At 46.0% G+C, this 13865-nt stretch overlaps 1 protein-coding gene across 1 annotated transcript in view; it reads left to right on the top strand.

The window, feature by feature from the left end:
- Window positions 1-2570: 2570 nt before the first annotated feature.
- grik4 (glutamate receptor, ionotropic, kainate 4) overlaps window positions 2571-13865 on the top strand; it is a 303979-nt gene continuing 292684 nt past the window's right edge. Inside the window, exon 1 of the mRNA XM_076036026.1 lies at window positions 2571-2706. The gene's annotated coding sequence lies outside the window, so the exon portion shown is untranslated. The remainder of the gene's footprint in view (window positions 2707-13865) is intronic.

Here is a 13865-nt window from a genome sequence, read left to right as displayed (position 1 = left end):
CCCCGTGTGAGGCGCCGCCGATTTCCATTCCTTATCAGTAATGGATTGTGAATTACTCAGCTCTTACATGGCTGCACGGTATACAAATTGCATTAGCTACAGGATATGGCAATCGTCCCCCTGTGTTTGCGGATATTAACGGCATAATTCATTCATTCAACAGGGCAAAGTGTATAAAAAAAAAATGGAAATAAATATGTATATAAGAAAAACTGCCTGTGGACACGCTGCTGTGTGTGATCCGTCAACAATGGAGATGGCAGTTGTTAAGAGAGGGAGCCTCGCTGTGCTGCCACGGGAGAAGCATCATTCAACCGACACCCCCCCACCCCCCCAACGCATTCATATGGATGTATGGATGCTGCACAGGTTGCACGCGGCTCCCGGACGAACGCCGTTTTGATTTAAAGGCGTAGGTGGGGGGGTAAGGGGGTAGTTTGGATACTTTGGAGGACTGCTTCAATGTCGACGCCCCTCCCCACCGGTCACGTCACCCCCCCCCAGCGCCGTGGTCAGTGGCGATGAGCCGAGGCCAAAACGTCAACATATTATCCCGCCACTCACCGTAAGCACTCCCATCAACCTTCACCCCTCACGACGAGCCGCCGCTCTTAAACAGGCATTTAATTCCGCCGCCGGCGAGCCTGTGATCCATCTGCGTTACAGCGCGGACACGCCTTTCTGGGTGCAGCTCGCTGGTGGTGGTGGTGGTGGTGGTGGTGAGCAATCACCCCTGGCGTGCTCACAAATGGCTGAAATTATCGGAAACAGACATACAAACTACAAAAAAAAAATAAAAATAAAGATTTAGCAACAGCCCGTCAAAGGGCAAGACGGAGCAGCGGCGTGACCTTATTGTTCTCCCATTAAACCCTCACAGGTCCTGACAGATGTAAAGGTGCAAGACCCTCAATATGGGCTGATTGGGGAGAAGGTCAGCCAGTCGTTCTTTCACCTGCACCTACACCTGCCTGCTCCCAGGGGGCGGAGCTACGTGGACGCTGTACAGCGTCTCAAGTCAGTTAGAACAAGCCAATACAGGTTTATTATTAATATTTAACATTTGTGAAGATTTTCTGTAGGAATAGTGACAGCCAGCTGTTATAAGGTCAATCTGAAAATGTGATGAATACAAACAACTACAGTTACAATTAAAAACAATAATAATAATAATAATAATAATAATAAAAAAACACATCATGCAGACATTTCAGGTATCTACTCGTCATGCTGCTGTGCCCCCTGCAGTTTGGGAGGTTAAAAAAGGTGTTTACATGGCAATTTGCCCTCAGGGAATTGGGCGGGAAACTGCGTCTTACAGGCAGAGATGACAGGTCGCGCGCCTTCCGGTGCTTCGCTTCAATAAAAATCCCCCACGTTTATCAACGGTCTGTGTGTATGTTCACACCTTTTATCATAATATCAATTCAAGAGCAGCCACGCTCGACCTCGGACTAAGCCTCTTTGCAAAGAGAGGGTGATAGAGGGAGAGAGAGAGAGAGAGAGAGAGAGAGAGAGAGAGAGAGAGTGTGTGTGTGATGGGAGGCGGGGAGGGGGTAACGTATCCCATCTGACTGAGAGCGTTGTGCGTGCGTGTGCGTGCGCGCGCCAGAGGAGAGGAGCGATACTTGGGCTGCACCTCAGTCTTCTCCGCACCGCAGTGGATACAAGGCGGCAAGCACAGGACGAGAGACGCGGTGTGTTTTTATTCTGTTTCACCAGCTGCTTATTTTTTTGGAAGGCACTTTCCATTGAGCGCGGTTTCTCTCTGTCTGTTCGCGAAAAAGGTGTCCAGCAAAAAAAAAAAAAAAAAAAAAAAAAAGAAGAAGAAGAAGAAGAAGAAGAAGAAGAAGAAATCACAGCCCGCATGCCGCTTTTCTTTTTTTTTTGGGGGTCTCTCTCTCTCTCTCTCTCTCTCTCTCTCTCTCTCTCTCTCTCCGAGCGTCTGCGCTCCTGCCTCACTGGTAGGAGGGATGCAGGATTCGCAGCAGCATCGCCGGCACCGTCACAGTGACAGCAACCCACCACAGAGCCTCCAGCTCGGCGGTGTATAGGCCCGTCAGATGCGCTCCGGCCACGACAAGTGAGGACTTCAAAACAACAACAACAACAACAACAACAACAAAAACAACAACCAAAAAAACAAAAAAGAGAGCGAGAGACAGAGAGAAGAGGAATAAAACTCTGCAGCGGCTCGTCGAGGACTGTTTGTGTTGTGTTGTTATCCTTTTCCTTTCCTTCCGGAGGATGAACTAAGAGGGCTTCTATTTCTCACCAACTATCTTGGATGTTGTGGATGCTTTCTGTTCCTGCCCCGGGAAACGACCTGGGCGTTTGAAATCTGATTTCTAGGTGGGCTGCCGCCGCTGATTTGATCGCATTTTATTTTTATTTTTTTTAAATTAAAAATAAAAAAAAATAATAATAATGAAAAAATAAAAAAATAAAAAAATAAAATAATAATAATAATAAATAATCGGGCATCTCTCAGAAAGGTGTCGCGGAACAAGATCCCCACAACTATCCGGGGATCGGGGAGAATTGAGTTACGCCACTGGCTTCCTATACGGACACGCACAAACGCGCACAGAGGCAACACACACACACACACACACACACACACACACACACACACACACACAGAGGGGGGAAAAAACCTGCAACTGAACCCTTATTCCGGATAAGAGAAGGCGCCGTGACACCCAGGTAAGACAATCCTGAAGTTTTTATTTGCCCAAAATGTGTTTGTCCAGGTTCTGGATGGAGGTCCGTGAAGCGGTCTGCGTCAGTCAAGCTCACCGCCGGAACAGTTTTTTATTTATTTATTTATTTTTTGGCTTCGTAGCGGCGACACAAGTTAAAGGATGTGTTCAGGAGAGAAGGGCAGAAGGTGTCGGGATCTGTAGGAGATCCTGCGGAGGTTCGGTGGGGTTCGGGGTCGGTGGTGTTCGGTCGCCCGCTGAGGCGACGGGAAACTCCGAGTCTAATAATTGTTGCATGCCGGCTGTGGTTTGCAATGGAAACTCCGCTTCAGCGTGAAGGCAACACGTTTTTCAATTAGTCGGAGGATTTTGTTGGCGGGTGGGGGGGGCAACACGAACGTGCCGTCGTGACAGGCGCCTTTGACAGAAACTGTTGGCTTTAAATGTGGAATGATTCATTCATCAGCGGAGTGATCGCTTCGCCGGGCGCCGGCTTGATTGTCTCGTGACAGCGTTCCGCCGCCGTCGGTGGGGTTTGGATTTTCAGGGTTTTTTTTTCTTCTTCTTGTTAATATATAAATCCACGCGGACACACACGGTGGAACGTTTGATCTTCGCTTGGATTTACAGGAAACAGTTTGGGGGGGGGGGGGGGGGACAGGGCAGCTCGTTTTTGGCGCCACCGTGCGGCTCGGCTGAGGTGCCGTTTTACCACAAGGAAGAATGCACGCTTCTGTGAAGAGTTCGCTGTTTGTCATATAATAATTATTAATTTGAATATGTTGTTTGCCTGTTTCTGCCCTTGTGGGATGTTGCTATAAATCAATATGGTGTGAACAATTTGACAATACTTTTTTTTTTTTTTTTTGTTTAAATTCTTGAGCAGAATTTAACAAGGGATTTGCTTGTTTTCCATTTCTGTTCTAAGCAGCAAAGTACTTATTTACTCCTGGCTCAAAGCGTTAATTGGCTGAGTCAAATACTACCGTCTGCTTCACACACAAGCACAAGGGTTTTTTTTTTTTTTTTTAATTTCTCATAATCATTCAATGTTGACTGCAGCAGAAAGAAATATATCCATAAACTCACCTGCAGCTTGTCGTTCCGCGTTCTTGTAGGGTTTCACGGTTTGAGCTCCTACATTTGTTGTTGGAAAGGAGAACACTCATGATAGGAAAATGTGATACAGGGCTAAGATGAGTGGTTTTTCAAAGCTGGACGCATATTAACAATGCCATTGGCAGAATAGGAGGATGACTAAGTGCGATGCTAAAGCATGCTTTGGAAGAGCGTCCTCGAGTTAGCATGTTGGCTAGTTGGCAAACATACATGAAAACTTTTGAAACTCTTCTTAAATGATGCTTTTGTCATTAACATTTCTTTCTTTTTTTTTCTTTTAAAAAAAAAGGCAGGATCAAAACAAAATTAATACACATTTAAACATTTGCAACAATTTATTGAATAACCTTTGTACTAATGATTAAAAAAAAAATGTTCCAATCATAGAATTTGTTTCATGGTGACAGCAGTATTTGCAAACGTGTGTCTGTCGATCGAGGTGCCATTCCTGTCAAATTTCATTGAGTGTGTGGGGATATTTTCATCCAGACAGCAGACACCAGGGCAGCATTTGGACCGTTCTGCACCTGCACGGAACCTTGATAAACAGGACAGGAACAGCTGTGGTAGAAAATAAAGTCGGTTCCAAGGACACAGCTAGCTGAGCTGTTATCAAGAAGAAAAACAAATGACTTAACTGAGTGATGGCCAAAGGCAGTAAAGGAGACGCCATGTGCACAACTGCTGTTCGTTAAAAGGCTAATAACCTCATTTCCATTTTTGTTTGGAGATGTTGCATCGTAAGCTAACGCCACACTAGGTTATCTGTAAATATGTCTTCCTCGTCTCATTTGGTTGAGTCCACTCGGTGCCAGTGTGAAACCAATGGAGTTCACTGTTGAGTAACCTTTAAAGGTATCACTTTTGCCAGGTATTCCGTTGTGTGCCAATGTTGCGACGTTAACCTCAGTCACAGTAGCCACTTGTTTATACAAAAATGACCTCAAACTGCTGTTGGCAGTTGGAAATGCACATGTGAAATCAATTGACATTGAATCAATTTCAATTAATTGATCACCATAAGTTCCACTTATTTTGTCACCGCAACGGCTGCTAGAAACCTTGCTCTTATTAGACACAAACATCAAGTTTCCTTGTTGCTAATTCTTCTCTGCTAAGGTCCCATTGAAGCATCGCTTCTGAAACCGGTCCTTGGTAATGGATCTGAACTGGCATACTGTGGACATGCAGTGCTTGCAAAAAAAGATAATTTAATTCTCCTGATGTGCCTTTCCAAACATTTCACGCCTATAATAGATGCAATAAATGTTTCATTTGCTTTTAATAGACGACCGTAAAAAAAAAGGATGGACGCCGTCCAGTGCAGCTTGACTACACCCACCTCAGCATCAGGGAAGCGCACACAGAGTTAGTCAGCGTCCCAGACTCGCTCACCACCAACACTGACCGCGGTGTCCTCAAGGTGCCGTCTGTGTCACAGATTCCGCTCAGCCAACCGTGATTCGTGCTCAGCACCTTTGCTGGAAATGTTAAATTTCTATTTTTAGCACGAGTATCTCTCTGCTCTGTGCGTGTGCGTGTGTGTGTGTTTTCTCCTTTGTGGTGTGAAGGTGCAAACGCCAGGAGGAGAGCAAGTGTCAACTGATACAGATGCACTTTTGTGTCCTTGGGTCCCTTCTTGTGAATTTTACGGCGCCGATTTTGGTTTTCTATTTCTGAGGCGCGGGAGCGCTGCCTCTCATTTGCTAGCCCCCCCCGCCCCCCCCCTTTTTTTTTTTTTTTGCGAACTTGGCAGTTCAATGTGCGCCGCTTTTTTATTTTTTTTTTATTTCAGATGGTTCAAGTGTTTTTAGCAGGTTGCAGCGCGGCGCTGTTGACAGCTGGCGTACCTGGAGCAGTTGTTAGCAAATGGGTTCAACTAAAGGCCAGTTTATAAGCACTTTTGGGACCAGCACTGCACACAAACACACACACACACACACACACACACACACACACACACACACACACACACACACACACACACATAGTCTAGACAACGTGGAGTTTGCACGAGTTTCTGGCCATAGGGATGATAGTGACACACTGGGTGACCTCAGTCAAGCGGAGGGCGGAGCAGTAGTGGGACGAACTAATTAGCTGCGCTAGTAACAAACGTAACGGACGACAGTGGCGACGCCTCCTTGCTCAGCTCGCTGGATGGGAAAAGCAGGAATGGAAGCCTGGATAAGAGCGCTGTTTTGTGCAAACTGTGCCACAAGGAGTTTGCCTTCTGTCGCAGTCATTCCGAAATGTGCCAAAATTCCGAAACGTGTTGCAGCTCGCACGAGCACCGGAGCTAACGATAGCGCGGAATACAAGCAAGCAGAGTCGCAAACTCAAATATCGACATGCGGTTAAAATATGATTAACTATGATTAATTACAAAGGCTGTAATTAAATAGATTTTTTTTTTTAATCAAGTCCCACCACTAAAGAAAGACCTTCACAATGAGGATGTGTGTGCGTGTTACTATGATGACCGTGCACTAGAAATACCCGATCCGCTGCTCTTTTCTCACTGCTCTCGGCCCCTCTGTCCCTCCTGCTCTGCTCCCGCACTCATCAGGGCCCCGTCCATTCAAATCAAGGCGTGCATTTAAGATTATCATTATCAGTTCTTTCACAATAGCCCACGAGGGACGGGACCATCGGGAGGCGCGGGCGGATCAGTGTAGTACCAGGGCTGCTTATGATACTGCGCAGCACAACTCAGAGTTGTAATCCTCGAGGAAGGTGTTCGGCCCCCGGCCTCCTTTTCTTTTCCCCCCTCCGTCTTGTTGGAGTAGGGAGATCGCCCCCCCCCTCTCCCCACCCGGCGCGGTAATCTCGGTAAATATTCTCTCACGTTCGATTCCTCATCCTTCTCTCGACATATTTGAGATTAAAGCAAAGATTATCTCTGGAGTTGCTCCTTGTGTGTGTGTGTGCGCGCGCGCGCCCGCCCGCGCGTGATGCAACAATTTCAAAATCTGGCAGGATTTCACATCTGCCGTATTCCGAGCCGGGCTTAAAGCGGCATTTGTCAGGTGTCAGAGGAGAGCGCTAGCAGCATGCGGCTAGACGGCAGTGGATTAGCTCGCTGCTGCTGCTCAGCGCGCTGCCATGTAGCGCGGCGATGTGGCGCCTGTTAGCCGTGCTGGGGTTTTGGATTCGCCGTCTCCAGCTTCTAACAAAATCCACAAAAGAGAACTCTGGTTAGCAAATATTTTGCTCCATGTCGCTTCAAGTTGTGTGAACAGTGATTTTGCCGCTAGCGTCAATCAGCGTCTGATTATCGAGTTTGGTAGTTCCAGTGTACGGCAGAGGTTTGCATAATCAGCTGACTTTCGAGGTCGCCACACACGTTTAGCATTCATTCGCTGCTGTCCCCCCCCCCGACCCGCCTCTTTATTTCATTAATTATTATGGTGCGTAACTGCAGAAGATGAAAGGTCAAGCAATCAAGTGGTTTTGAAACATGTAAATTAGACGTTCCTAGAAACATTCATTGGTGTAATAGTTTTTTTTTCTTTCAATCGCGTCTTTTTTTTTTTTTTTTTTTTTTGTCCTTGATGAGAGGCGTTTGGTTCCACTTTGCCATTTTAATTGGGGAGTCATGCTGTTTTGTCATAATAAATATGCGCCGCATGCTGCTTTGCACCACCGGTGTTATGTTTTGTGGCAGCAACATCCAGGAGACAAAGGCCTGAGAGTCGGCGAAGTAACGTTCGCCGCTGCGGAAGAACTAAATTGAAAACGCCCCTGCGACCATTTCGAGCCGTCGCGAGAAAAATTCCCTTTTAATTTACAGGTGGGTTGCGTTGGTGACGCCGCGACCCCCCGACTCTGGGCCGGGGCTCGACGTTGCTCTCCGAGGTGTCGGCTGATTGTTCTGGAGGTTAATTATCGTCAGCTGCTCTCTGTCTGCCGGCGAGAGGACGACAGATTGGCAGTCCTCAACAAAGTCTCCTCTCCTGTTCGGGGGTGGGGGGGGGGAGGGGGGGGGGGGACGGCAGCGCTGTGACTCCTCCTCCTCGCACTCGCAATTGTGATAAATATTCTTAAAGGACTCGCGTGGTCGCTTCCAGCCACCGTCTTTTTTCCGACTGCCGGGTTAAACGCGTTCAGCGGAGCGACGTGGCCGCCCAAGTAACTCCCTCAAGGTTATGCTAATAACGTCCTTGGCATGATAAGCACGCCGTCCTAATGACGCCCGGGTATGCGTCCCCACCTTCCTAATTTTCCACCTGTGCTCTGTACATTACCGGACACCCTCCAAGGTCGAGTGTTCGGGGCGCGACCTTGGGGAGCTTCTCCGTGTTGCCCGGAGCAGATCCGCAATTGTTTACTACTGGAGGGAATGGGGGGGTGAGAGGGAAGGATTTGCACTCCGCCGGCACTCGTGGGAAGTGAGTGGAGCGAGAGCGGTGCCGGCCTTCCGCAAGAGTTTAGGAAAAGGCCGCTGAAAATGGAGGGCACTTTACGCCCTTTGTTCCAAGTAGTCCTTTGGAGGATTTAAAGTACTGCTGCGTTATTTGGTATATAGACAGTGAGGACAATATGCAAACTGAATGCAATGCAGTAGAGAAGGAGCACTGGATGGGGAGTGCGTCTCCTGTAGTGGTGCCTGAGCCCGATTAGTCACTTCATTTCCAGGCAGGTCATAAAGACTGTAGGCCAAGACGTTGAGTTCGCACTGCATCAGTTCAAGTAGGTTTTAAAGCTGTACCATGATTTCTAAATGACATGACGTCCCAACATTGTCGAACACCTATTGTGCATGCTGTCGACTTCCTCTGAAGCAGTGTATTGATGTGATAATGGAGCCCTGCGTTTAGCTCGAAATAACCTCCAGAGAGGAAAGATCAGGATTGAAAGTCTGTGCACCTGTTTCCCCTTTACAGCAAATTCTATAACCTGAAAAGGCAAAAGAAAACAAAGTTTTGTTACGCTTGTGAGATTTTTTTTTTTTCCCAATGGGATGAAAATCATTATGTTAAAAGACACAGACCTGATTCTATTGGTTGGTAAACCATTTTTTAAAACTACACAGCAAAAATGTCCGGCATTTAAATTATTAAAGGGTTTGCAGCGAGCCGCCGTGACTTTTGATTATGTTTATCTGCAAGTTGCGTTTTGCATTAATTCACACAGGTCAGGATTACTTTAGGGCTTTTTAAAATTAGATATTTCATTTTATTAAATTAAAACCGTTTCACCACAGTCGGGTGCAGCACTGACAATAACCTCAATGCAGTGAATAAATGGAGTTATCTTTAAAGGAGTTACCTTCACAGCATTTGTAAAAGCACAGAAACTGTTAAACTACCTGCATGAGATGTTTGCAGGTGTTTTAATATTTCATAATAAAATGTAGGCTGCGGTTTCAATCTGTTTTTATATATGCGAAGATTCTTCGTTCAGACGGCCAACGACAGTGAGTCGCTACGAGTCTGCGCTGCATTTGCTAAATATAGCGAGAATTTTCTGTTATTCCAGGCGGGGGGGGGGAAAAAAATAAAAACCGCGATATTAAGTCTGCGAGGGCCATTTGCAATGCGCTGACAAGAAAAGTGAAGTAAGATTCATGGTCTCATTGTGCTCTTGATCAATTGATGGATTGGATGTTGGGAGCTCCCAAACTCCCCAAAGTTGTGAAGGTTAACCACCTCGCGCACATCCATCCTTTAGCCCGTGAAGCATCGCAGTCAGCAAAGCAGCGACGGGCCGCCAAGACAAACACGCGTCGTTCACCCGGACGCCCGTTCTTCAGGGGTCGTTTGCATGGGAGCCGTCTGACAGGCCAACGAGCGCGCGCGCATGCGAGGGAGACAAATCCCGTGTCAGGCACTCTTGAGCGGAATTCAGAACACGACGGGAGGAAGGTCGTCGGTGTTATCGCTTGTCGATGCCGCGCACTGAAATCACAGAGGTGCTTGCAGAACGCGTGGGAGGGACCCGGATCGCTTCAGGAGATGTTTTCCTTCCGTCGATTGCGGCTCTTGATCTGGAAATGATCAGATTACGGCATCGGCTGGGAGAGAGAAAAAGCCCCGAAGGCCAGCGCTGGGAATGTATGGTGACTAAAGTGTTTTGGTGCTTTCTCACAGTGGAGACTCTTTTATCCCCTTTGGCTCGTTTTGATTGGACTCACAGGACGTGAGAGCAACAGTTGAACTTGAGAAGACGTGGTTTCATTCAGTCGCATGGGAACGTTCAACAGTTCAACTTGGCTTCCAAAACAATCGGAAAAAAGGAGATTTGGCCTCTATGAGGGGTGGGAATCGTTCGGTACCTTACAATTCAATTCAATTCCGATTCAGAGGGCTACGATGCAATTAATCACGATTAATCAAGAATCGCAATTTATCACGAGTCATATATATATATATGTATATATATATGTATATGTATGTATGTATATATATATATATGTATATATATTCATCCAAAGCGTGCAACATACCAGTGAACGATAAAGTCCCAATAGACTTTGTAATTGGCCTTGCCCCTTGCGACAGTATTGGCAGTTCTGTTCTGGTGTTGGGGATGGTTCTGTGGTTTGGAGCAACTGGAGGATTTTCTGTCCTGTCCTCCAACTCCCGGGTGCCAGCGGGCGATATGGATCCCCATGTTTGTCGTGGTCCCACAATGTCTGTTTGTAGAGTGACACAACCTACAGTGTGACGACTTTTGTCGAGTTTCTTTTTCGCCTCAACCTCGTAAAATCCAAAATGCTGCCACATTGCTGTCTTTACATCGCGAAGGAACCGGTCAAATTCGTTTTTTTCTTCATTTCTAACGCTGTGTGTGCCGGCGTCTCGTCTCATAAGTTGGTTTGGACCTCCGTATTCGTGTGTCTAGTGTGCGTCACCTTAAACGGTCCGGTCCGACGCTGCAGCGCACATGAGTTCTTCTAGCCTCATTAAAAAAATACATTTTTCGAAATTTGTAAATCAATTCTTAATTGGCAATGTCATAATTGCGATTAATCTAAGAATCTTTTTCCCCCACCCCTAGCAAGCCATTTTATTTGGTAACCGCTTGTTAGCCAAAATAGCTAATCAGTCAGTCATATGGGAGCACCGTAATACATTGAGGTGTGCAAATGAGTTGAAGTCAAGGTGAGCATCAGAATGAAGAAGAGGGAGGATTCCAATGTGGGCTGGTCTGAGTGTTTCACACTGCTGATCGACTGGGATTTCCACACTGGTGCAATCATCTCTAGTGTTTACAGAGAATGGTCCTAATGAGAAGTTATCCATTGAGCTGCAGTCATGCGGTGGAAAGTACCTTACTGATGTCAGGGGTCAGAGGTCAAAATGGGCTGACTGTTTGGAGAGCGTCATCACTGGTCACAACCAAGGTCTGCAGAAAGCCATCTCCGAACACGCGACTCGTCCACATACATGCAGTGAAAGAACTAGCCAACTCGCCATTCATCCCAAAAACACAGAGCCAAGCACTTCACCGCCGCTCCTCCTGGGACCCTGGTCTTTAGTTGAAGCTCTGTCATCTTCGCGGGCAGATGCTGTCGTTAAGTTAGCTGAAGCAACGAGCGAATCAGTGGCGTCGCCTGGCCTGGGCATGCGGGGCTTTAGCCCCGAAACGTTTTTGTGTTCAGGCCCGGATCATTGAACTTCAGAAGAAATAATGACAACTGGACATTAACGAGCCACGAAAGAAGTTGCAGTTTTCCATTTTCAGTGAATGCAACACAGGATGACGTCTCGACGTGACGTCAAGAAAGACCAATCGGAGAGGGCTTGCGTGCTGATCTAAACCCCTTGTGGCGCGCAGGATTCCGCGAGACGTTTCAGCAAGAGAGTAACGACATTGATAACACGAAAACGTGGGTGCACGGCGTTAAAGTAAAAGTTAAAATGGCTCAAAATTAAACATACTTAATAAATCTTAAAGTGACTCATCTGATGTTGGGGGTAAATTTGGGGGGGTAAATATGGCTCCTGACAGTCTGTAGGCATCATCACTCAACGTTTTCACATGGTCTGGTGTTAAAACAAAAAACAAAATAAAAAAAAACCCCTAAAAATCGCAAATCATGTAACCTCGAACATTTAAAAAAAAAAATGAGTGGGAATATGACTTGGCTTCAGTCAGAATATTTACAAAATATTTATTTTTTGGCTTTAATTCCTGTGTTATCTATAAATGCGTCATCCTTTTTCTATCAATATAATATCATTTAAGACACATGTTGAAATACATGTTGGAAGTATTGGGTAGGATCCCTTAGACTTCCCCATAAGGGTCTGGGCTCAGCCCCCAATGTTCTCAGTCCCAAGAAACGCCCCTGGTGTGACTCCACGCGCAATTGGACACAATCTCCCAAAGTATTTGTAACTCATCCGGAAAGAGAAACTTCGCTGCGCCAGGTTTGCTTTTTTACAGACGTTTTTTTTTTTCACATACAGAGTCATAATTCATAGACCGACAGCTAACCTTTCAAAAATGGCACTTCATTGGCCTAGCAATAATGTTAGCTAACTCGAGAGTCACAGAACTGGCAATTAGTGTAGATTATTCCCTTTTTTTTGATGTTTTCTTTTTCTTTTTTAAAGTTAAGAGTTAATTAAGAGTGAACAAGTGTGAAGCCATCTCGGAGCCTTCCCTCTGTGGTTGAATAACAACGTGAAGGGGAGTCAGAGTGCTCATCTGTACAGCTATTAACATAATGTCAGCAGCACTGGAGAGCAGCCTCTCTGTGGAACACTTAATTCTGGGAAAACTGTATGAAAAGCTTAACGGCTTTCTCAGGTTCACTGGGCTTAATGCAAAGTTATTTTTTTTTTCCTCCCCCCACAGAGTAGATTTAAACCCGTTTTTTTTTTTTTCTTCTTCTTTTTTTCTTTTGCGTCAGTGCCTTCGCTATCAGAGTCTTGTTTATTGGTGCACTTCTTCTTGGAGGGGTGAGATCAGGCCTCGCGACTGTGCAGCTTCAGGAAATGTGTGTCAAAACACAAAGAGCCTTTCTAGCAATTCACCGTGCGTTCATGTAAACGCCCTCCACTGCAGCCTGGCAAATTCATCCTTCTATTGCCATCATTCCATTAAAAAAATTAAGCTCATCTTTGGTTTGTACAACGCTTTTACTTTTTTTACTGTCCCTGACAAAAAACAACATCTTGGTACAAGTTATATTGCCAAATCCAACACAAATAATGTTGACATTCACTGATTTCATGGTAAGCCAAATTTTCCAATCTGTTTTTCAGTGTATTCTGCTCAACCAGTTGGACGTCCCGCATATTTGAAAGGGGAGTAAACAAGGCAACCGACTGAGGGTGTTGTAACTACCTTGGGAGAGGTAGAACTGCCCTTTGCGACATCACAAAGACAAATTGTTGTGGTTTGCTTTTTGTGAAGTGGAATACGCAAGTAAAGTTTAGGGTGGACTTTTCTCCCCTCTGGAGAGTTGAACTAGAAAACACTGAAGGCATACTGTAGATTATTCACTGAGGTGGACTTGCTGGTGCAGCGTTCAGCTGTTTCTCTCCAGGTTTCCAATGTGCCTCGGTGGCACTGTCGTATCCTGGGAAGTTAACGAACGAGTCAGGTTTTTTTTCTCTCAACTCATTTAAGATCTTGTCACATCTACTAGCAAGTTGCCACTACCAGCCATATAACCCCCCTTGCCTCAAACGATCCATTTAGTGAAGCACCTATCAATGCAGACAATGAGGGCAAATTTTCAATCGCGGCTTTAAAACAATGAGCTGTTATCCGTCTTTCGTCTTCCTGTGGAAAACTAGAACCGGTGGCCCAAAGGTTTGTGTTTATTTTCCTTTTTTTTGACACCTGGCACTCAAGTTGCAGCGCCAGCTTTTGCTGTGAATACAGCCTGAAGCTTTGTTCTCTCAATATTGGCCCTCAAGACGATCGTATTAACCCATCTGTTGAGCTGGTTTGGCGCATGGAGGGGGAAAAAAAAAAATTAACATTATTAGAATTGATCTGGTTGCATCACTTCCAAAGCCTCCCATCTGGAGGAACAGCCCCTCTAACCCCTCTCCTCGCTCCGCCTCGCTGGCTTTGTGTGCC

The sequence above is a fragment of the Nelusetta ayraudi genome, unplaced genomic scaffold, assembly GCF_046127955.1.
Source record: "Nelusetta ayraudi isolate G7.1 ecotype Tasmania unplaced genomic scaffold, CSIRO-AGI_Nayr_v1 ptg000048l, whole genome shotgun sequence".
Classification (NCBI taxonomy): Eukaryota; Metazoa; Chordata; class Actinopteri; order Tetraodontiformes; family Monacanthidae; genus Nelusetta; species Nelusetta ayraudi.
The sequence above is the reverse complement of the archived record's forward strand: the minus strand, read 5'-3'. Positions and strand labels throughout refer to the sequence as shown.